Source organism: Lissotriton vulgaris, unplaced genomic scaffold (genome assembly GCF_964263255.1).
Source record: "Lissotriton vulgaris unplaced genomic scaffold, aLisVul1.2 SCAFFOLD_5363, whole genome shotgun sequence".
In the NCBI taxonomy this organism is placed as follows: domain Eukaryota; kingdom Metazoa; phylum Chordata; class Amphibia; order Caudata; family Salamandridae; genus Lissotriton; species Lissotriton vulgaris.
In genome coordinates this window covers 1-24,759 of record NW_028246876.1, presented here as the reverse complement: position 1 = coordinate 24,759, position 24,759 = coordinate 1, and positions in this window count along the sequence as shown.

Genomic DNA, 24,759 nt, shown 5'->3' with positions numbered 1-24,759 from the left:
TCAAGTCCAAAAGCGCAGAAACACTCTAGGGTATTTGCGTGCTATAAAAATTGCCAAAACATAAACATAAACAAACCCCTGCAGCTGCCAAGGACTCGACCTTTGCCACCTGCTATCTCTACTGATACCTACAAGGCCTCCAAGAAACTTCGGAGCCCTCCAGCCTTTTGCAAATTGTCCAGAACCTCCCTTTGGGTTGAGAACTGGCACACTCCGTGTCAATGTGACTCACCACTGAAGAACGAATGCTGCAGCAACCAAGGCTCGTTGGTTCACCAGTCCAATAGAACTGACCCCAGCACTCCTACATCAACTGGAGGGATCCTTTCAACATAATAACCGCCGTTGGAAACAGCCCGTTCCTGAGAGCCCATACCCTCTTGCCAATGGTGTCGACAGCATAAAAGCAGCAATGTTGGCGCAGTTGCCTCCTCCGTGATGGTCTGACCTGCACCTTACCGGTGGCCTGACCGCTGCCGGTGACCTCTGAAACCAGCACTCATGACCTCCGGTACTCCTGACCTAGGTACAACCTGTGCACCTGCTTTACCCAAATCCCAGGTGCCCAAATACCTTCATAACTCTAGTGAAGACGTCTTCTGACCTTCCAAGGGACCGTGGTCATCCAAAACTCCTGGGGTAGTCCTCCTTCCAGCAAACACAAGGGTAACTGAGTCAGTGGTCCTCCACCATCTGAACCTGCTCCATCATCCAGTAACCACGACTGCTGGGTTAGCAGTGTTCAAATTCCATTGACTTCGAGTGACCTGGTGTCGGCGGTTGACTAAACTCCACTGAAAGCTATAGGCTCCATTACTTCACCACCAACTGGGATGGTAAATATTTGACAGTATCGACTGCCAAGTGCGTAGATGCTAAAAGAACTGCATACTTTTAACTGCATAACCTTTCCTCCAATATTTCAAGCATCTTGCAAGTATTTATGTAAATATTGAAAGTGTAAAAAGTATATTTCCGGTTTGAAGAATTGCTTCTCAAATATATGTATAGAGAATCTTGTTATTTTTAGACAAACATTGGTTCTAGATTTATTCTTGAGTGTGTCTCATTTATTGCCTCTGTGAATACAACAAATGTTTAACATTGTCCACTGATAAGCCTAACTATTCGCCCACACTACCACACAAAAGTGTTAGTATTATCTACTTATTGCCTCTATCTTCCTATAGGGAATTTATTGCACTCTCAACATAGTGTACTTCATTTTTAGTACACTGTACAGAGAGGAGGTATCTTACAGTGCCTATAGAAGACTTTGTGGTCATATGTCAGCCCTGAAGGTGCCAACGCCATTTGTTGTAGTGGTTTTCATTATTTTAGCTGCCCTACCTACGTGGAAAAAAATACCTATTCCGATAAAAGTTTAAATCTCTAACTTTAACATTTTGTTCAGTTAATGTATTTGCTAAGGTATGTTGTTCATGAATGTATAACCCACTACCACCTACTGTGGTAAGTCATGACTTCTCAGCCTTGCTACCCTTGGAGAGACAAGTGCACAAAGGGAGTACTTTGGTTTATCCAGTTGAAGTGCAATAGATGCATATACCCTGTAGCAGCGCTTGTAAACAATAATAACCATCATGGATATGGCCTAGTAACCCCTAACCTCACCAGGCCAAGGGGGGGAATGCTCACTATAGCCAGAAGACCATATATTGTGGGCAGAGGGAGTTAAAAACCATGCCCACAATATCCAACTTTACATTACTTCGATGATGTGTAGCTTCCCTGCTCAGAGGCTTGCACACTTGTGTCCACAGTAAGTCCTGAACTGAGAAGCAGGACATACTTTGCCTCAGAAACATCTTCGACAGGAATGCAGCAGTGGACTGGGCAGCAGATTGGCCAGGGGGCTGGATCTTAAGGCAGTGGCAAGCGAGCAAGTGATATGTGTTTGAAGGACTGCCCCATGAGACACTGACTTCCAGGGTCAAATTGGAAAAGAAAATAGGCTCAAGCGCCAAAATAAAAGTGGCCCCTTTCAGTGAATTAGTAAACAAAAAAAAAGTAGCCCGCATTTGCAAATTGGGGCCGTTTTGAACTTGTAAAGACATGCTGCATGGATGTTTTGGAAGGTTTGGGAGACTGCATGGGTTTGTGCTTGCTACAGGCAATGTTTGTTTTAATATCCAAGAAAGCAACAGTAAAAACAAGCCCACAAGACCACAAAACAGGCCACAGCCAGCCAACAAAACAGCCCACAGCCCATCAGTCGCCCATTAGGCACTACCTGATCCCCATTTGGCCGGTCCAGCCCTGCTGATAGGTGAGAAGAGACAATGGGCCTAATTATGTTGTCAGTGGATCCGACATCTGCCCCTGCGGCAAGCTGAGGGACCGTCCGCAGTGCGCCCGACGGGCTCAAGGAGCCTGTTGGTGCGTCGGATACCTAACATAATGATGATGTTGGTTTCCAACAACCATTCAAAGTCGGCCTTTCTGACATGAAAAGACCATTGTTAAGGGGCATTGGGGGACCCCTAGCAGGTCCCCCTTTCATACTGGCCATCCGTACTGGGGCCTGGGGGGCACCTATGGTGCACTACTAAACATCCCTGCAGTGTGACAGGCACAGTGAGTTGCCTGCCACATAGTGCTGGGATGTTTCAAAACATCCATTTTACTATGGCAGCTTGTGCTGCAGGTTTGTTTCCGCCCGCCGCACAAGCTGCCATAATGAAATGGATGTTTCTGTGCATCCAAATTGGAATGTCGGAACCACCGACCTAAGGTCTGGTGGTTCTCGACTGACTCAAGTCCACTCACCATGGTAATTCGGGTCAATGTGTCGGCAGACAATGCAAAGAGCAAGGGTTGGGTTAGGGATATGCTGGCGGTGAGCGTTCTGATGAAGCCTGGTGCTAAATGTCAGCAGTCCACCCATCACCTAACATAGCACTGGAAAGCCATATATGCTGGAACTGCGCAACAGTTTTTTAAACTTCATAGATCTTGCAGAGTTTTACTAAGAATTTCAAAAGATGCAAGTCAGTAACATCGCACATTCCTTGTGCATACTTTACAGTGCATCAGATATGCAATTACAGTCCAAAATGCTTTCAGATATTCTCACTGCTGACGTTTTTAACTGAAAATATGTTTACTGACTTTTTAAAATATGTGGAAACCATAACATCTGGTTGATTTTAAAATACATTCTTGCAGTCATCTTTTATGATTGACTATTTTCTGGTATATTAAATTGCTTAAGATACTGTACTTCTATCATTTATTTTCTGACTTGTGCATCAGAAGTAATTTAGAATGTTCTATTAAATAAGCTGTTATAGTATTCTTTATGTTTCTGATGCACTTAGTACTACATTCCTTTGTTTCTCCCTCCCTTTCCTATTTCTGCCTTGGTTCCTCCCCTACCAGACGACCACTTAACCTTATTTGGTATTGCCACCTTTCCTCAGTTCTCTAAGAGCCCAGTTGATGTTTTGGTGCCTGACAATTGTGATGTCTTGAACAACAAAGAAATTGGAAATAGTGATTTTGTTAAAAGCTCTTCATTACGACATAAACCTAAACCTATCAGGTGGTACGGATTTTGGAAAAGTGTGTTGTGCTCAAATTTAACAACGATTTAATCTGGATTTTGATTCCTTTGCTTCATGGGGTCTTTCAAACCTATTATCACTTCAATGGTGCCGTTGGCCGGCGGAAATAGAGATGTGATTTTCCTATGTTTGAAATTCAAGTGCTGTGCAAAGGCACTAAACTCATGTCCATTGAAAGGAGGCCCATTATCTGGTTTCAGCTCTTTGGGGACACCCCATGCCGCAAACACTTCATCTGACACGGTGAGGGTGCTGGAAGCGCTTGTCGATGACACAAATTGAGCAACGAGGAACCGGGAGTATTCATCAATTATAGCCAAGACATATTTGCCTGATTGCAGCGGTCCATAAAAATCCATGGCGAGTTCTTGCCACACCCCACTAAGTAGCGGGGTCATTTGCAATGGAGCCGGAGGATCTCCACGACTGACCAACTGACATTTGGGGCAGTCTTTCAGGGTTAGTTCTACCATCTGATCAAGGAGGGGAAACCACACCCGTTCCCGGAGAGCTCGTTTTGTTGACACCACTCCTCTGTGACCTTTATGAGCAAGGTTGACAACACCCTGTCTTAGTTGTCTTTGAATAACGATTCTTTCACCTCGCAGTACCAACCCATCCGTGGTAGCAGAAAGTTCATCACAGACATGTCGAAAAGCTTGCATTTCTTGTTTGACAGTCGGATCGCCAGCTTCTTCTCCACTTTCATGTCTCCACCTGTTTGTCTGGAGCCGACGTAGCACCTTCTACAAAATGACATCTTGCGCAGTGGCCACCTGAATGGCTTCCACTGGAATGGCTGGTGGCTGTGCTTAATCCACCATGATGTGGATATACTCCTCTGCAATGGAGGGCTTGGACTCAGATGATGCTTGCGGGTGACCTGACATATAGTCCGCTGGGTTCTCTGATTTCCCGGGCTTATGTATGATGGTAAATGTATACTCTTGTAACCTCAGGCCCCATCGTTCAATCCTCGGTAGCATCTTGGATCTTGGGTTGCCAAAGATTGTGACCAGCGCCTGGTGATCGGTGATCATGGTAAAGTGCTTGCCATAAATAAAAACATGGATATGTTCACATTCCCATACCACTGCAAGGCTCTCCTTCTCGGGTTGGGAATATGCTTTTTCAGGATCTGAAAGGCTGCGACTGGCATAGGCAACAATACATCTCTGATCAGAGTCATTTTCATACTGCGCTAGAATCACACCCAAACCCACAGGGCTGAAGGCCAGTTCACACTGTGGGGACCAGTCAAATGGTTGACTTTGTTTTGTGAGAGTTCGAAGCGGATGGCTAATAGTTGCATAGTCTTTTATGTAGCGAGCGCAATAGCTGGCCATGCCTAGGAAGGATCTCAGTTCACTAACATCTTGAGGACTCTTGGTCTCATTTAGAGCAGTTATCTTTTCTGGGTCGGGTCTCATCCCTGCACCGGAGAATATGTGACCGAAAAACTTTAAAGTGGATTGGTGAAACTCACATTTGTCTTTGTTAAGTGTCAAATTGGCTTCTAGGAGGGCATGGCACACCCGATCGAGAGCCTTGTCATGCTCTTAAATGTTAGATCCGTACACGAGGATGTCGTCACTGTAATTTAAAGTGTTGGGAATATGGTGAATGACCTGTCGAATTGCCTCCTGAAAGATTTCTGCAGCCGAGGAGACGCCAAAGCTTAGTCGTTTGTACCTAAATAATCCAAGGTGGGTTGCGAACGTAGTGATGTATCGAGATTTGGCGTGCAACTCCAGCTGGTGATACCCCTTGTTCAAATCAAGCTTTGAGAACACCCTCGCTCCATTTAGTGCAGAAATCATGTCACTGAGGTGTGGCCCAGGGTGACGTTCCCTCTCAATGGCAGTGTTGGGGAGCCGCATGTCCACACACAACCTCACTTTGCCAGGGGTGCCTTTCTTCGGTACGATGACCACCGGCGACACCCAGGGAGTTGGACCGTCGGTCCGTTCAATGATGTCTGCTGATAATAGTTCTTGAAGTTCATCCTCTACAGCTTGTTGTAGGTGAAACAGTACATGCCAGGGATGTTGTGCCACTGGTCTGATTTGTTCATTTTTGTGAAGACGAATTTGGCACCCTTTCATTTTTCCTAATCCTTGAAATAGTTTAGGGAATTTATGGATAATGTCCGGATCATCGCTGACCCTATAAAGAATCTCGACAAGTCGGAGGCGCTCTGCAGTTGGTAGGCTGAGAAGACACTCTGCCTCCAGGCCTTCAATAACATGAATGAAGGCTGGTAAGGATATGGTTTTGTGTCTGAGTGTTGTTGGAAACTTCCCCAGGCAGGGAAGTGGCTTCTTGGACATCCAGGTAAACACCCGGACGTGTGCAGGAGTCAAAGGTGACTGGGGCTTCATCCTCTCATATTCAGTGACTGGAATGTAGTTTAGTGAGGCTCCGCTGTCTAATACGAATTTGGTCTCATGATTCCCCACACTGATGTCCAAATGTGGATATTTTTTGAGTTGGTCAGGATCCGCAATCATGTTCGCATACTCAACTGTATATTCAGAATCTCTGAACGTTGAGCTAGACTCTCGGGATGTCGATCCTCGTTCCCACTGAGATCTTCACGATTCCGGACTGGAGTGTGACGAGCCCGAGGACAACTTCGGCCTGTCCTGAACCGCTCTTACGTGGTGTTTTCTGGCGTCAGAGCGAGATGGCCTCATTGTTCCACTCCGTCTCTCCTTTTGATATTCCCCACACATCGCCTCGAAGTGGTTCGTCCGCCCACATCTTCGGCATCGCTGGCCCATGGCAGGCATGCATCGACGTGTGGATAGTCGTATCCGCATCTGTAGCACCTTTTTGTTCTCTCTGGCTTCCTTTTCCTTCGACCTGGGCCACGCCTCCTGTGTTCAGTGTGTCGTTGGAGGGACGACGGTCGAGGCCTCCATTGTTTCTCCCTTGAGTTTCGACGACTGCTGCTGCTGGCCTGTACTCGACACACCTGTTCTCGGCTTACATTCTGTCCAGTTTCAATGTTCTTAGCATGTTCATAGACACGAGTCATTTCTTCGATATCGTCTAATTCATGATGTTTTCTCAGTAGTCGCCTCCTGAGTGTCTCAGAATGGCACCCATCGATGATCTGTGATTTAATGGCAGCATCTGTTGAAAAAGTGTCAAATTCACAGTGTCTCGATAGCCGCCGCAGTCTGGTGATAAATGTACTCATTGCTTCTTCTTTTCCTTGACGTGCCTGGTAGAACGCATGCCGTTCATAATCGACATTCCTTTTGTGGAGGAATTTCTTGTTCAAAGCATCACGCAGCTTGTCATAGGTTCCTGCGTCCACAGGAGGAAAATCTTTGATTATTTTACTGATTTCTCGTCCCTCCAAATTGCGGAGTGCAATCAATTTCTCTTCATCTGCTGTCACTTTCTATCCCTTAATGTAGTCCTCAAACTCCTCAAACCACTCCTGCCATCTGGGGCCCATGCTCCCTCCAGTGGTCAGAGTCAAAGGTTCTGGAGGCCGCAGATGTGATACCCCCGTGATGATTGGCTTGACTTCGTTCCGTTGTGGGGAGGTATTCGGAGTCACCATTGTGAGGGTACGTCTTTTCGTTGGCTTGTGCTGGCTTATTGGTTCTTATTTGTAGGCACTCGTGCTTGTTTGCTATTTCTTACTTGCTTTGGTTCGTGCCTGTTTAATATCGGTGGCTTTGCATTAACTCGTGCTTGTTTATTATCAACTGCTTGCATTCGCTCGTGCTTGTTTATTATCTGCTGCTTGCATTAACTCGTGCTTGTTTCTTTTCAAACTGTTCGTGTGCACCAGTGCTTGTTTGTCAGTGAACGCCTGACTTCAAAATGGCCGCTCCCAAACTGCACAGGGACGTCCCTTTAGGCTGCCTGACTCCAAGATGGCCGCTCACTTGAAACTACCATGCACCACGAGGTTTTGGGGCTGCATTCGATTTCAGGCTCACAGGGCTCACACAGCACTCACCGGCAGCTTTCTTGGCAGGCACCAGTCCTTTTTGTGCTTCTTGTCCACTTGCACCCTCAGGTAGGCTCGGGGTCAGCTCCCGATTTCTTTCAATTGGTTGCGTGCCGTTCCTCACGCATCGGGGGTGAGCTCCAACTTTCGGCAATCTCAACACGGGGTTTCTCAACTCCCCAGCGGCTCTTTACGCCTCTCCAGACAGTCTCATCCTTCAGGGCTCTTTAACCCCTTCGCTGCTCATGACGAGCTCAGTTCGTCATGCAGTACACTGGTCGTGTGCTTATGACGAGCTGAGCTCGTCATGAAATAATGTATTTCAAGGGTCTCCAGCACAGGAGGGGAATTGCCTTAGCAGTCATGTGGTTAAGAAGTCTGGGGTGGGCTCCCAGTTCATACACTAGCCTCGCACGGCTCCCGGGCTCACCTTCACTTTGGGCGCGAAACGGTGCCGGGTTTAAAATTTCATTTAGCGCTCGACCGCGCTCCTCTCACACGGCTCCACGCAATCGCCAGATTGCGGAGCTGGGACACTGGCTGCTGGCCTCTTCTTTTAGGTGGCAGTTTCCTCGGGCACATATGTCGCGACCACGACTATTCTTCACTCAATGCCCCCGGGACAGGACGCTGTTTCTAGGGTTCAGGGTGAGCAGGCTGCTCATCCCACCCTCGTCGCCAGTTGTCGTGTCTTGACCCAAGAACGACAGACACACTTCTTTTATAGTTTAGAGAGCTTTATTCTTTGCATCCTTCTCTGTCCCTGTCCCTATCCTATCTGCCCCTTTCCTGCCTACGCTCCTCCTCTTCCCCTGACCCCGGCTAACTCCACCCAGCCAACTACTAGACTGCTGACTCTGTTACAGTCCTGAATTAACCAATGCAAAGCGTGCTTACATCACCTTTCGTTGTCTGGTCTGGGAAAGATGACTGCCCTGTGACGGCACGCTGTGTGCTCCTGTGACATGGTAATGCCCGGCCTGCCAACTCACGTAGTGCCATATTATGTCTCACTATATTGGTACTTTTCATACCATTACCCTATGTGAAGCCAATATCAAACAGTTATGTGAAGGTGACCTGGAAACCCCTGCACAGAAAAAAATTCTAGCCAGTGGCTGCTGCTTCCCGATGGCATTAGTGAGGCGGGGAGGAGGAGTTAAGAAAGAACACTTACCTGTCGGCCAGCCTACTGGTTGACCGCTGCCTCTCCTCGGTCCTCTCTTCCTTCCTTCTGCTTAACAGGAGGAAGGATCAGGAAGCACCCACCCTGGCTCACTTGACCAATCACAACGCTGCAATGCAGTGTTGTGATTGGTCTGAGTGCTGTGGTTCGGTGCTTAGACGGAAACTGGGGGCCTGGGGCATATATCCACCCAGGATGTAATGCAGCCTTGATGGAGAACATGCAAAGTGCACAGGAGTGTTTGGCCGGCCCAGGAGGGCCAGCAAAACGTTCATGCTTACTTGGAGTGGGCTAACGTCTGGGCTAACCACCCCTCCCCTGCTCTGTGAGCGGGGCAGCCCCACCCGCCCACAAACCTGCATGAGCAAAGAAAAATAAAATGATAATAACATTGTGTTATTATCATTTTGTTTTTCGCAGTGCTGCAGGCAGTGGGGTGACGCTACTCTGCCTTAACGGAGGATCCACCACTCATTCTAGCTCATGTTTGGAGACTCTAGAAAGTTTAGATCCATTATGAGTTTTGCTACTTTCCCCCAGATATGAGCAGCAGTATTAAGCCTTTGTTTATTATTTGAGGCAGTGCAAATACAAAGCTCCACTCACTCCAAGGTCCCGCTACAGCTGCTCATGTAGAGACAGGCTCAAAGCCACAACTTTAATCTCCAGGCTCCCCACACTCTCAGGCCCTATCTCCTTTTACACTTTTATCAGAGTAGGTAGGTCTGATATGCAAAATTAATGAAAGAATAACACCAGTTATCGATGTACTTTGTTTACATGCTCCTTCAAACCAAATATGATCAATGCTTAACCCAGAGGATGTCTTCATCTGTTTTCAATTCAGAAAAGGGGGTGGTGATGGACAGAGTATCTGAATTAAGCAGAACACTCGTACCCAGTCGCTAAATATTTCCTTATACCAGTACTCCCATGACTCCCACATCTCTACTCTACTAAAATGACAGCTGCGATCTAGCCTATTGACCCTCTGAGCTGAGATTACTCAATCCATAAAAAACAGAGATGCAGATGACACCCATTTCAGACAAATCTCCCTTCCTGCAAGCAAGATTGGTGAAAATAATAGTGGTGACTGCTTTTTGCATAATTTTATCAAGATCCCACTACCTTCTAAAATGGCAAAAATCACTAGTGCAAAGCTTACCTTCATTTCCTTTAATATTATATCAGATAAAGCCTTACCGACTTCTTGCCAGAACACCTGAATAGCGCGACACTTTCAGAACATATGAATGTCGCCTGCCCTCTCTATACTACACTTGAGGCAGGCCTTCCTTTCTTGATCTCCAAAGCTTGATAGCTTCTTTGGCATCCAGTATGCCCTGTACACTGTAAGTAGATGATTTTTTATGTTTACATTTGTTTTATTATTATTAGTACACTGCATACATTTCGCTGTAATTCAAAGGAACAACAAGATGTGCAAGTTTGGCGTCAACATTCTGCCATAGGTAGCATGCAGTGAATAAAACAAGGAAAACCCCAACTCCCCCCTCTCAGGCCCTCCCTCCTCCCACTGGGTACCAAACCAGAATGTGTTGCTAATTATCGGACTCCTGGTGACTGTGTCATGTAATGGGTCATTCTATTGGGCCGTAGGGTCTACTAGTTTCAATATTCATAAAATAGATGATTGATTTTCTGAGAGGTGCTGATTTTGCTGAAGCCCATAAAGTAGACTTTGATACTTGCCATAGGTGCGTTAACTCAAGCGTTGGCAGGTCGCTCTTCCAAGTTTCATCTGGCAAGGTAAAGGCTCCATCCCAGCCTTGCCCTAGTATCCAATACAATTTAGAAACTTCTCTTATTTGAGGAGGACTTCCTTATAGTTCTTCTTCCCATTCCCTATTTCCTTCCCGACGTTACCCAGTCTGCGCGCCTAACGTGCCACTTGAGCTCTGCACTGCCAGTTGCTGGAGGTCAAAAGCCCTATAGTGATAGGAGGAGAGTTTAACGTATTATTGGAGCCTACCCTTGATAAATCTACTATGAGGGGTAGGGCAAGCTTTCCTAAGATGAGGATGTATGTAAGGCAGCTGATGAAAGAACCTGAGGTTAATCGATATTTGTAGAGATATAGTCAATAGGAATAAAAGCTTTACCTTCCATAACCAAAAATATGGACATGCCTCCACAATCAATTTCTTTCTTGTGGCTATCAGGCTAGGTAAAAAAGTTTAAAAAGTAGAGTACCTTCTGGAACATCTCTCTGGTCATTCTGCAGTGAGATTAGAATTACTCCTTAATAAAATACCAGTCCCTCCCAGGTGGTCTCTAAATAGAACATTACTAATGGAACCAGCAATAACTGACCAGTTGAAAAAAGATACAGTAGAATGTTTCCAGATAAACAATAACTCTGCTCCCACACATATAATCTGGGACATATACAGAGTTTTCATTGGTGGAAGGATAATAAACCAGGCAGCAAACAAACATAAAGACACTAAGAACAGACTAAGAGATTTAGAAGCTAAATTAGCAGACTATCTGGAAGGAGTGCTACGATGAAATAGGAGGCCAGTAAAGTAGCTCACTATGAATATGGAAAAGGGTTTGGGAAATTTCTGGCATGGAAGATGAAGGTGGAGCATGCCAAAAATATTATTAAAAAAACTGAAATTAAAGAATCTGGCAAACGGTGTAGGGAGGGCCCAGATATAAAGCAGGTCTTTACCAGCTTTTTTCAAGAGCTATATACAGATGATTTAGCAGTCTCTGAAGACCAGATAGGGGAGTATTTCAGGGATGATGCCTTGCCAACACTGGTAGCTGAATTAAAGCCAGGCTTAAATCAGGAGATTAGTATGGAGGAGGTGTGGGGCGATCAAGACTCTAAAGAAAACGATAGCAGTCGGCCCGGATGGCTTACTGAACGTACTGTATATGGTTCTAACAGCGGAGCTGATTATGGCTTTAAGCAACTTATTAAATGGCCTTTTCTCTGAAGGTCACACTTTTCCACAATCCTGGAATGAAGCTACAATTTGCATAATCTTGAAATTAAATAAGGATCCTAAAATCTGTGAATCATATAGACCGATCTTGCTACTCAATAGCTTTTATAATACCTATACACATTTGTTAGCAAGAAGATTGTAAAAGGTGATCTGGACCCCAGAACCCGAAAAACAAAAGGGTTTCACTAAGACAAATTCATAAACTAACACATGATTTGGTGGGTGCGATAGATATGGCAGCAAAAAAATGAATCTCCATTAGCAAGACTAACCGTCGACACCTCTAAAGTCTTCGACATGGTGAGCTACCCTTTTCTACACTCCTCTATCAAGCAATATGACTTGGGAGAAGAATTCGAAAGGGCAATTAGGTTAATCTATAAAAACCAACTGCGAGGATTGTAGTGAATGGAAGGCTAACTAATCATTTTTCATTTCATTAATCTTTATTTCGGCAATTGCCATAAAAGATGAACATAAAATTGCATACAAACCAAGGTTAGACATCCATGTAACATCAGAAGCGGAATAGCATACAAATAAAACAAGAAAGTGCCCCAATACATAGCAACCTATAGTGTAAAAACAATCAATAGATCAATACTAATTAGTTATTTGGACAATCTATTTAGGTAAAAAACAAGACAATCCTATATAAAATTTAGATTCTAGTTAAAAAAGTGACCAATACAAAAGGGTTGCACACTCAGTAGTACATGATCTGGTCAGGGATGGGGTATCCAAAAAATTAAAAGCCATCTCTTGTGCCATACTGCTTCAAGGAATTTGGCCATCGCAAAAATAGTTGCTTTTGAGAGATTAGTCTTGAGAATTCTAAAGGCCTCAGAGCATTTAAAAAACCCTAGATTTTTGCATAGTGGGATTATCCAGAACCTTCTAGCCGCACTGTGGGCGGGGCAGAAGAAGACTAAATGCAATTCGTCTTCAAGCCCACAATTGCAACCAGGGCAATTTTCCATGGTGTGGAACTTCCATTTACTTGTAAATGCTCTAAGCGGGAGAGTACCATACCGCCATTGGAAGTATAATTTCCTGGCCAAGTTCAGAAAAATATCATCAAAGACTGGTCCCAAGAAAGGTGTTAACTAGGGAATCTGGGCGTATACCCCATGTATGGGATGCAAGATTACAAGCATAAAAGGTTGCCACCAGGTGTTTACGGGACAGACCCTGGCAGGCCATTTCAGGGTCACTCCAAAGGGTAGAAAGACCCAGCCGGGCAAACTCAGTTTTTAGATATTTAAACCACGGGATGTTCTCTATAGTAGGAAGAGCAAGAATTTCCTTCAATTCCTGCCTATAGTTGGCTAGCTCAGGGGTAGACCATAATCTTCTCCAAAAGGTTAGAGGCTTTACACCCACAACTTCGTCCAAGGGTTTTAGGTCCAGATCCAACCTGAGAGGCAGAAGTGGGGTGCTAGCCGGTAACTTTAGAAGTTGTCTAAGAAACTTGTTTTCAACTGTGACCAGCTCTTTCTTGCAGGTGTGTCCCCAAAGTTCACTGCCATAAAGAATCGCACCTCTGGCCTGGAGTCTATAAATCTCCAAGGGGGAGCTATTGGTCTAATAGATGATTTGTTGGCATTGACTAGCCTAATTATTCCCCCCGCTGTTTGGGCCAATCTGAGCTGGGACTTGACTTGAAGATCACCCCATTCCAGTTTGTCATTCAAGGTCACACCCAGATACCCAAACGTAAGGCCTCTTTCAAGCCTATTCAGGCCTATGGTGTTATTGGGGCGTGTTTTTTTGGGGGGATTAAAAATCCTTTACTTAGTCTTCAGGGCATTTATTTCGAGACCATGATCTTGACAAAATGCCTCAAAGCCCTCAAGAATGCGCTGAATCCCCATTGGGGATTTCGACAGCAGGAGGGTGTCATCCGCAAACATGATTGCGGGCACCCTCCTGCCGCCGAGTCTTGGTGCATCTGTATTGGGGACATTATTTAGGTGATCGATAACCCCGTTGACAAGGAGGCAAAACAGGGTTGGCGCAAGAACACATCCCTGCCTTACCCCTCTGCCAACGGGAAATCTTTGTGAGAGTGTACCCAACCTCCCGCACCTGACCTGTGCATAGTTATGAGTATGCAAACGAACAATGATGTCTAAAAGAGCAGGAGGGATACCAAGATCGGCGAGTACTGCCCATAATTTACTCCGCGGCACCAAATCAAAGGCTGCGCGGAGATCAACGAAGACGGTGTACAACGTAACCCCCTCCACCCGCACCGTCTTCCAAAACAAAAGAGCCAAACGAAAAATTTGGTCAATCGTCGAGACCTTGCTCCTAAACCCTGCCTGGAATGTGCTTAAAACAGAGTTGTCCATCATCCATTCCTGCAGGCGGTCAAGTATCAGCCTCGCAAAAGTTTTTTGTGCAACATCAATGAGGCTGATTGGCCTATAGTTGGGTGGGAGCAGAGGAGAGCCCTTCTTGAAGATAGGTACAATCTCTGCTCCCAGCCACGTACTAGGGACCGCCATTCCCCCAATAATTGCATTAAAAACTTCCAACAGATACGGGGCCCAATCCCTGGGTTGGTGCTTAAATAAATCTCCCGGGATTTTATCTAACCCAGGGGCCTTACCCGAGGGCAGTTTAGATATTATATTGAGGACCTCCCCCAAGGAAAATCGCAGTGTCTCAGCGCCCTCCACAATTTCAAATTGCGCAGTAGACCCGCCAGAAGGTAAATGGTATTTGGGCGTCAGGTCATCTCGATGCTTAGGCGGGCCAGGGCTAACCTCTTCATAGAGGCTGCTGAAGTGGTCCTCCCAGACTGAAGCCGCTATGTTGGCCTCCACAGCCTGAGTCGGCTCGGCAGAACCTGTTCTCACTATCTGCCAGAATTTGCGGGCATCTCTAGTCTGGAGAGTGGCCAGCATATTATCCCAGTTGGAATAGTCCCATTCCACCTTTGCATGATGGATTGCTTGCTTTAGTTCCGCCCTTCTGATCTTAATTAAATCTGTATCCCTTGGATATTTCAATACAGCGAGGGGGTTGGCCTTTGCCTTCCTGCAAGCTGAATTGTACCAGGAGGGTCTTTGGCCCCTGCGGATTCCCTTCCGCGTGATTGGATTTAAAAGTTCCACAAGGGTGTCCACCAGTTCCATATGGAGGGTGCCCAGCTTGAGGAAAACATTTTCTGGCACAAAATGACTAATAAGGGCCCCGACATGCGTACAGCTCGGAGATGTGGGCAGGATTATCCAAAAGCTTGACCCACCTCACTCTGCGCCTATCATTTGTTAGAAATAGTTTGGAATTTGAAGATGCCTCTGCCGGCGGGTCACCCAAGTAACCGCTGGGCGCGACCAAAAAGAGAATCAGCGCGTTGTGGTCGCTGTCAGTTCTAACAGTCCGATGTCTGAACCAGGATATAGTCCAGATGAGACCCTTGCCCTGATTTATTAAAGGTAGGTTTTGAAGGGATGTCACTCTTGAGTCAGCCATTACAAGCCCTCAGCGAATTGCTGAGAGTGAGTGCCGTAATTTGTGTTGCTAACGGAGACCATGGCTTTGGTGAGGGGCCTACCAATTGTGGAATTCCCCACTGGTCGTCCTCCTCCAAAGTGCTCCCTCCATAGTCAGGGTAAGCGGCTCAAACTGGCAGTTAAAGTCTCCGCCCAACACGATCCTAGCACCCAGAGGAATTCTGGGGAGAAATAAAGAAAGCTCATCCCAAGTGGGTGAGGGCTTAGTTATGCCCGTCGGTCTGGAGTATACGTTAATCAGCGCAAGTTGGCTATGGTTCGGCCATTCCAACAACACGCACTGAACATCCAGAGAATTAGTATGGAGAGCCCTAGCCTTACATCCCAGATGGGAAGCCACCCATATACCAAGACCCCCCGAGGGCCGCCCTTTCCCCTCCCATTTAGCTGGAATTGTAAAGGTTGCATACCCTGAACGCCATGTGTCCTTCCGAGCCCATGTCTCCTGAAACAGGCATATGTCCTGTTTATCAATGAAAGACCCCCACTCAGGGGAGTCTAGCTTGCCCTGAAGGCCCGCCAAATTCCATGAAAGAATGGACAGTCGGGATGTACGCTCTCCGGGGGGAGTAGCAGGGAATCAAATACAGAAGCCTCAGTAGAATCCTCCAACTCGGCAGGGGGTTTGGTGGATTGGGGTTCCACACCAATCACTCCCTTGCCAGTGGCGTTTAATTGGGCACCCATGCCCTGTTGAGACTGTGAACTTCAATCACAGACATCCATTCCTGAGAGCACATCAAACCTATTTGCTGACTCCAGGGGTGTAAAAGGTCTCAGGTGATCCATTCTACTATTCAAGTTTCTATTAGGCCTGGGAGGTACCATATTCCACCCGAAGGGGTCAGCAGCGGGTAGGGGGTGAGGAGCTTGTAACAAATATCTGGTGTTGAAGGGTAATATGGGGGTAGTGTGATTGGGAGCCAGGCCACCAGAATAAGTGGAAGGGAACACTAGGGATCTGGGATAGAAATAAGTCAACGGGCGAGGGACGATGGAATTGGAGCCGCTACCTAGGGGCCAGTTTAATATATAATTGACCGCTCGCGGGTCTCTAAAGTTTATAACGACCAGATCCCCCTCGTTTTCCTTGGCCCTATTGCCCAGCCAGGGGAGGCGCCTTACATGTACAATTTCTCCATTGATGTTTTGTGTAAGTGGCCTAAATTGGCTAAGCCAGTGCATGATTTTATTTTTCAACTGGTAGAACCCTTCCCTCTTATTGGCTGGTAATCTAGGGACCCATGTCAGTACAACCACATAGGGGAGGGCTTCAGGGGGTAGTTCTACTGGAGGTAGTTTACGAGACGGTGACCTGGTATTTCTAATGGGACCCCGTGTAATCTCCCGTGTGCTCTCCCGTGTGTTTCCTGCCGATACTTTTCCAGGTCCCCTCTTGGGTGCACTAACTGGATTAGGGGTTGAGTTAGTGCCCTCCTTATCGGGTGGAGCCCTCAGTTGCTTAGAGTGTGTTAAATCAATAGATTGGACCGGAGGTTTGGGGGGAATGGGAATACCTGGTGTAACCAAGGCTGAGGGCGGGACAGCCCCGCTCACCAGTCCCTTGGATAATCCTACGTGCTTGTTGAGTGCAGATTCAATGTCCTCAAGCCTATTCTCTACCCTCTTCAGCCTCTCTATAATAAGAAAGATGAAAGACCTTATTAGGTGTTCCATATTATCCAGAGAGACAGCAAGAGGTGTATCCTTTGAAGCAAGGTCAACAGGAATATCGGATTGAGCCATATTATTCACTGCCTGAGGAGCTGATACCAATGGTGGAGGGGGTGTCAGGATTGGCGAGTTGACTAATGCGGCCATTGGGGCCGAAGTAGATGTGGTAGTAGCCCTTAAAGGTTTGCCGAAGTCAGTATGACTGATCTTAGTCTTTTGAGGGACGCCCCCTTTCCGTCTTTTTTTCTAATTTAATTTAATTTCTAATTTAAAATATTTCTAGAGCGCAGCGTACACCTTGCGGTTTCTTGGCGCTGGGGGGATCAGCAACTGAGGGGGAAAAGACCAGGGAGAGATGAAGGGGATATTGAGGGAGTTTAAGTGGGGAAGGCCTGGCTGAAGAGGAACGTTTTCAGATCTCTGCGAAAGGGGAGATACTGAGTGGCAGAGCGTAGGTGGTCAGGAAGTGAGTTCCAGAAGGTTGGAGCCAGGGTGGAGAAATTGGCCCTGCCCCACTTTTTGCGAGTGAAGCGAGGGATCTGGAGGAGGGACTTGGAGGAAGACCGGAGTTCTCTCGCAGGTACATAGGACTTGATTAATGAGGAGATGAAGGCGGGGGCAGTGCCTTGGCGGGCCTGGAAGACCATGCAGCCGATCTTGAAGAGGGCCCGTTCCTTTATAGGGAGCCAGTGAAGCTCCCTGAGAAGAGGGGTGGAGTGGTGATAAGGAGGGAGGCCGTACACCAGCCGGGCTGCTTGGTTCTGGATAGTCTGGAGTCTACGCAAACTGTACGCGGGGATACCGTGGTAAAGAGTGTTTGCGTAGTCCAGTTTCGATATCACAAGTGCGGCCATGATGATCTTAAGTGCCTGGGGGGAAAAGAAGCGGGAGACAGTGCGGATAGTGCGGAGAGAGAGGAAGCAGGAGGACACCACGGAACTGATTTGTGAGTGGAGGGTGAGTTGGCTGTTTATTTTAACACCAAGTGTTTTGACCGTGGTGGAGGGGGTCGGTGCAGAGCCAAGAGAGGGGGGCCAGAAGAGAGAGTTCCAGGGACTGGACGAACCACCAGTGAGAACCAGCTCGGTTTTATCCGGGTTCAGCTTAAGGTGGTTGTGGTTCATCCAGTCCCTGATGAATGTCATAGTTGACTGGAAATTAGAGACCGAGAGAGGAGAAGGGGACAGATCAAAGATGAGCTGGAGGTCATCCGCGTAATTATAGACGGTGACCTCCAGCTGCTGTAGTGCGAAGATGAGAGGAAAGATATAAAGGTTGAAAAGTAAGGGGGAGAGAGAGGATCCCTGGGGAACACCACAGGTGACAGGGAGGGGAGTGGCCGTGAAGTCGCCTAGCCGGACCGCCTGAGTGCGTTCCCTCAGAAAGGAGGAGAGCCAGATCAAAGCTGATCCCCCGATGCCGGCCGCCTTGACACGGGTAAGTAAGATGGTGTGGTCCACCATGTCAAAGGCGGCGGAGAGATCGAGGAGGACCAGTGCCTGGTGTTTGTTTTCATCCATACCCTTTCTGAGTTTGTCCAAGACTGAGACCACGACTGATTCGGTCGAATGCCTGGGACGGAACCTGGCTTGGCGGGATGCCAGTCCCCCATTTGCCTCAACATGGGCGCTGAGCACCGCGGTAACGTGGCGTTCCATCACCTTGCCCAGAAAGGGTAGCAGGGAGATGGGGCGATAGTTGGCCGAGATAGAAGAGTCAGCGCCAGGTTTTTTCAGGATGGGCACTATGGTAGCTGCCTTGAGCGCAGAGGGCACTACGCCTAGGCATGGGCGGAAAATCCGTTCCGCTCGCGGATTTTGCGGATTTTCGGGAAATCCGCAATCCGCGAGATTTGCGAATTTCCTGCAAAATCCGCAAATCCGCGAGCAGCGGATTTTGCTCGCACTGCTCGCACTGTTCGCGTGAGTTCGCGCCCCGCGAATAAGTGCGAAATTGCAGAAATACGATCTAAGCAAAACTGAAAGTAACTACTTACCAGGTTCAAAAGTTCAGGCACATCATTAGTAGCCATTTCCTGTAGTGCTTCCTGAGGGGCCCCTCCAGAGTTCAGTTGCCAGTTGCAACTATTATGTGACCCTGCTCTGAACCTCAGAATAGTTACACATATGCCACAAAGGTCCTGAATTACAGCTAAGGGAGACAAGCAGGAGCCAGGCTGGAAGTTAAAATCCATTAATCAGCCCCTAATTCATTATTGTCAGTTGGGGCAGGGCAGGTATTGTAACTAATTTTGCAACAATGAAAGCACTTAGCAAGTGCAAAAGATCACTAATCAGGGCGCACTAAGGAAGCAGGTGCCAGCTAAAAAAATATTCTGTGACACATTAATCAGCCCCAAATTAATTCAGGTCACTTGAGGCAGGGAAGGTGTGCTTTGCTTTGCCGAAAATAATGTACACTGGACAACCAGAGGGTGTGGTGATGAAACAGAGGGTGGCATGGGTGGGCCAGAGGGTGGCATGAGTAGTCAGAGAGTGGCAGTGGTGACAGAGAGTGGCAGTGATGAAGAAGAGTGTCCCAAACAGGTTGGACACGTAGAAACAACAAGTTCGCAAAACTTGCGACCCGACAGGTAAGTTCGCAAATTGCGAAATTGTAAAAACCCTCGCGAAATGGCAGAAACACGGGCGAACACAAAAAAAAAAAAAAATCCGCAAATTCGCGGGAATTCGCGGATTTTGCGGATTGCGAGTTTGCAAATCCGCAAATTCGCGGATTGCCAATCCGCAAAATCCGCTCATGACTAACTACGCCCTGTGCCAGGGAGCTGTTGAGGAAGGCAATGGGGGGGTCAGGACAGCTGGAGTAGATTTGCTGCAGGACTCGTGCTGGGCAGACGTCCGCGGGAGACCCCGACTTCACTTTAGGGAGTATCTCCAGAAAAGAGTCCTGAGTGAGGGGGGGGATGGAGGTAAGAGGGTAGGGGAGGGGAGGGGGGGAGGGGTCGACGAAGGCAGAAGAGGGTGGAGGGATATTGATCTTGATGGTTGCTATTTTATCTAAGAAGTAAGTGTTAAGCTGGTCGCAGAGAGGCTGGGACGGAGGGATATTGGGCGAGGTTCGGTCTGAGAATGCCAGGTCATTCACTATGCCGAAGATTTCCCTGGGTTTATTTTCAGCAGAAGTAATTTTTGACGAGAAGTAGGTGGTCTTAGCAGCCAGGATTGCTATTTTGTATTTGTCCAGTGCTGATATGAAGTGGGTTTTTGATAAGGGACTGTAATTTTTCCTCCATTGCCTTTCTGCCCGTCGGGCGCTCAGTTTGAGATCTTTTAGGTGGTCATTGAACCATCTATTAGAGTCCTTTGGTCGGCGGATGGAAATGCGGCGTAGGGGCGCCACTGAGTCGCAGCCTTCAGCCAGCCAGGTGTTAATGGCCTTGGCTTGAGAGGTAGATGGTAAGCCAACAAGAGTAGGGGTAGAGTCGCGGAGCATGGAGGTCAAGGAGGGATAATCCAGTCTATTCCAGTTCCGTGCCCAGGTGTTTTTGGCATGCGGAGTTTTAGGCATCACGTTACGGGGAATAGAGAAGGAAATGAGGGCATGGTCGGACCATGGGCACGGCGAGACGGTAGCCGAGGCCACGGGGAGGTTGAGGGACCAGACCTGGTCCAGTGTGTGCCCATGGGAATGAGTGGGGACGGATATGTGCGACACGAAATTAAGGGACGAAAGGCAATCTGTGAATTCTTTTGAGGCTGAGCACTCGTGTGGGTCAGAGGGCCAGTAATTGAAGTCCCCTAGCACCAAGACCGAGGCGTAGTTGACCACCAAGTTGGCCAACAGGTCTTGAAAGGCCGGCAAGAATGAGGGCGAGGGCTGGGGAGGCCGGTACATTAATAGGCAGGTGATGGGGGGGGGGAAATGAAAGAGAGCGGACTACCAGGAAGTCAGCAGGGGGAATGGGGGGGGAGGGAAGTGATTGGAAGTTCAGCTCCGACCGAGCGATCAGGGCGACCCCACCGCCTACCTTGCCTGCCGGCCGGTCGGCTCGCAGGGCCACATAGGAGGGGGGTAGGGTGGCCAGGAGAACGGGGAGGGAAGTATCACAGTACCAGGTTTCGGTCAGGAGCAGTAGGTCAGGTTTCTCAGAGTCGAGTAAGACGAACAGCTCATGGTGGTGCTTGACCGCTGACCTGGTGTTGAGTAGAAAGACAGACAATGCCGGCGAGCGGGGAGGGGGTCAAGGGGAGGGGGGCAGGGTGACGGGGGAGCGTGTAGCGGGGGATGAGGGGCTGTGGGGGAAGAGGAGGCAAGGCCTAGAGAGGAGATCAGTCTGCGGATGGGATCCGGAAGTGGCCATTGACCTTGAAGGGCAATTAGATCCTTGGAAGAGTAGGATGTAGTTTTGGCATGGAGTCGTGCCCCTAGCCCCGTCCGGCCGCGGACGGGCGCAGACGGGCTTGCCTTAGGCGCGCCTTCGGCGCGCAGACGTCGCGCCCGCTGCGCTCGTCCGCTGCGCTTCCTACCAAGACACATGCTTTATGCCAGTGGGTCAGGAGGTTGGAGGGGGTGTGGCCAGCCGAGGGGGCGTGTCTCGCCTCACCCTCGGGAATGGCGGCTGAAAGAGGGGAATCGTTGCAGCGAGTAGCGCTGTTTCTGGGAGGCCAGGAGATGCTGGTAGGTAAGATGAGGTTTAAAAACACAAGATTATACACATCATTTTTAAAAATGGTCGTTTGCCCCTGCTCCCGGCTTTCCGCCTCAGGAGCCAATCATAGATGCGACGCTTGCCACCGGCGCGCTCTATTTGTAGGTATGGCGGGGGGCGTGGCCAGCCGAGGGGGCGTGTCTCGCCTCGCCCTCGGGAATGGCGGCTGAGAGGGGGGAATCGTTGCAGCGAGTAGCGCTGTTTCTGGGAGGCCAGGAGATGCTGGTAGGTAAGATGAGGTTTAAAAACACAAGATTATACACATAACTTTTAAAAATGGTCGTTTGCCCCTGCTCCCGGCTTTCGGCCTCAGGAGCCAATCATAGATGCGACGCCTGCCACCGGCGCGCTCTATTTGTAGGTATGGCGGGGGGGCGTGGCCAGCCGAGGGGGCGTGTCTCGCCTCGCCCTCGGGAATGGCGGCTGAAAGGGGGGAATCGTTGCAGCGAGTAGCGCTGTTTCTGGGAGGCCAGGAGATGCTGGTAGGTAAGATGAGGTTTAAAAACACAAGATTATACACATCATTTTTAAAAATGGTCGTTTGCCCCTGCTCCCGGCTTTCCGCCTCAGGAGCCAATCATAGATGCGACGCCTGCCACCGGCGCGCTCTATTTGTAGGTATGGCGGGGGGCGTGGCCAGCCGAGGGGGCGTGTCTCGCCTCGCCCTCGGGAATGGCGGCTGAGAGGGGGGAATCGTTGCAGCGAGTAGCGCTGTTTCTGGGAGGCCAGGAGATGCTGGTAGGTAAGATGAGGTTTAAAAACACAAGATTATACACATAACTTTTAAAAATGGTCGTTTGCCCCTGCTCCCGGCTTTCCGCCTCAGGAGCCAATCATAGATGCGACGCCTGCCACCGGCGCGCTCTATTTGTAGGTATGGCGGGGGGGTGTGGCCAGCCGAGGGGGCGTGTCTCGCCTCGCCCTCGGGAATGGCGGCTGAAAGGGGGGAATCGTTGCAGCGAGTAGCGCTGTTTCTGGGAGGCCAGGAGATGCTGGTAGGTAAGATGAGGTTTAAAAACACAAGATTATACACATAATTTTTAAAAATGGTCGTTTGCCCCTGCTCCCGGCTTTCCGCCTCAGGAGCCAATCATAGATGCGACGCCTGCCACCGGCGCGCTCTGTTTGTAGGTATGGCGGGGGGGCGTGGCCAGCCGAGGGGGCGTGTCTCGCCTCGCCCTCGGGAATGGCGGCTGAGAGGGGGGAACCTTTTTGGCAGGTGGAGGGCCAAATACCTTAACGGGCATTGATTTTTTCAATTTATTTAGAGCTGGTTTAGTTCGGACGGAGGTCCGAGGTGTCTGGTCTGTCTCTAATAAAATAGGACTGGAAGGAGAAATATCAGCTATAGGCTGAGCTATGGGGACTAAGGGTGTTGGAGTACATTCGCGTAACAAGAAGGGGAAGCTCTCCAGAGATAGGGGATCTTCATTGCTGCCGGTTAGGCCTACAATGGGGGGAGGAACATGGAGCAGGGGATCTATAGAAATCCTGTTCTTCATGCTTTCTACAGAGAGACAACGTTCTGCTCGGCGCTCTGCCAGTAGCTTTTCCCTGCCTGGGTCAGTTGGAGCCCGTGTAAAATAGTTATCAAGTGTCCCAACAGTGTTGTTTGCCCCCGTTTTTTCCAAGGTTGATTTATCAGGACTTTGCGGCATTGCGGGGGGGTGCCCGGTCTCACTCGGTCTCTGAGGGCCTCAGAGGGCCCGCCCTTGTCCCGGGCTTCTCCCCGGACGCTCCCGCGCGGCGGGAGTGACAGTTTGTTAATATAGGGACTTAGGTTAGTGGGGCGTGGCAAGCAGGGAGACCGGCCCAGGTGATGGCGATTTGGGCTAGCGGGCACTCCTGGGGGATGTAGTCCCGGTCCCGCTGCTCGCAGCCCTGCCGGCAACTCACGCACCCACAGCAAGCTCCAAGGGGCCGACACTTCCAATGTCCTCGGTCCCGCTACAACACACCCCACGAAGCGGGACCCGCAAAGCGGGTACCGTGAGGCTCTGCACAAGAATCAAGGATCAGAACACAGGGTCCCGGCAGGTAAAACGGTATCAGCAATGCGTCCCAAATGTAATCCAAAGACTGGGGTTTTTGGAGATCGTTGGTGGAGCGGGGCAAGCAGGGAGAGCGGCCCAGGTGATGGCGATTTGGGCTAGCGGGCACTCCTGGGAGATGTAGTCCCGGTCCCGCTGCTCGCAGCCCTGCCGGCAACTCACGCACCCACAGCAAGCTCCAAGGGGCCGACACTTCCAATGTCCACGGTCCCGCTACAACACACCCCGCGAAGCGGGACCCGCGAAGCGCTGCACTAGAATCAAGAATCAGAACACAGGGTCCCGGCAGGTAAAACGGTATCAGCAATGCGTCCCAAATGTAATCCAAAGACTGGGGTTTGTGAAGATCGTTGGTGGGGCGGGGCAAGCAGGGAGAGCGGCCCAGGTGATGGCGATTCGGGCGAGCCCGCACTCCTGGGAGATGTAGTCCCGGTCCCGCTGCTCGCAGCCCTGCCGGCAACTCACGCACCCACAGTAAGCTCCAAGGGGCCGACACTTCCAATGTCCATGGTCCCGCTACAACACACCCCACGAAGCGGGACCCGCGAAGCGAGTACCGCGAAGCGCTGCACAAGAATCAAGGATCAGAGCACAGGGTCCCGGCAGGTAAAATGGTATCAGCAATGCGTCCCCTAATCAGTTTAACATAGAGAGAAGGACACAGCAGGGATGCCCGCTGTCACTTCTGCTCATAACCTATATTTGAGCCCTCAGCAAATAAAATTAGAAAAAATCAGGATATCATCCCCTTCGAATGTAATGGATGGGTAAAAGAAAGGTGTGCTCTATGCTGACGATCTGATGGTTTATGCACGGAACTTTGCAGGTTCCTTCCCAGTGATATTGCATACCCTGAACGACTTCGGGAGGATCTCGAGATATCTGGTTAAACAACAAAAAGAACGCAAATGGCATCGAACACACACCGAGACAGTGCGCTTGTGAAATAGGAAATCAGATATTTCGGAGTCCAGCTTGTACAAGAATGGGATAAGATGGCCAAGGCTAATTTCAATAAAATAATGACAGAAACCAAGAAATTATTGAGATCATGGGGCTGCCTCCCTCTTTCGATCATAGGAAGGAACAGCATAATAAAAATGCTGAT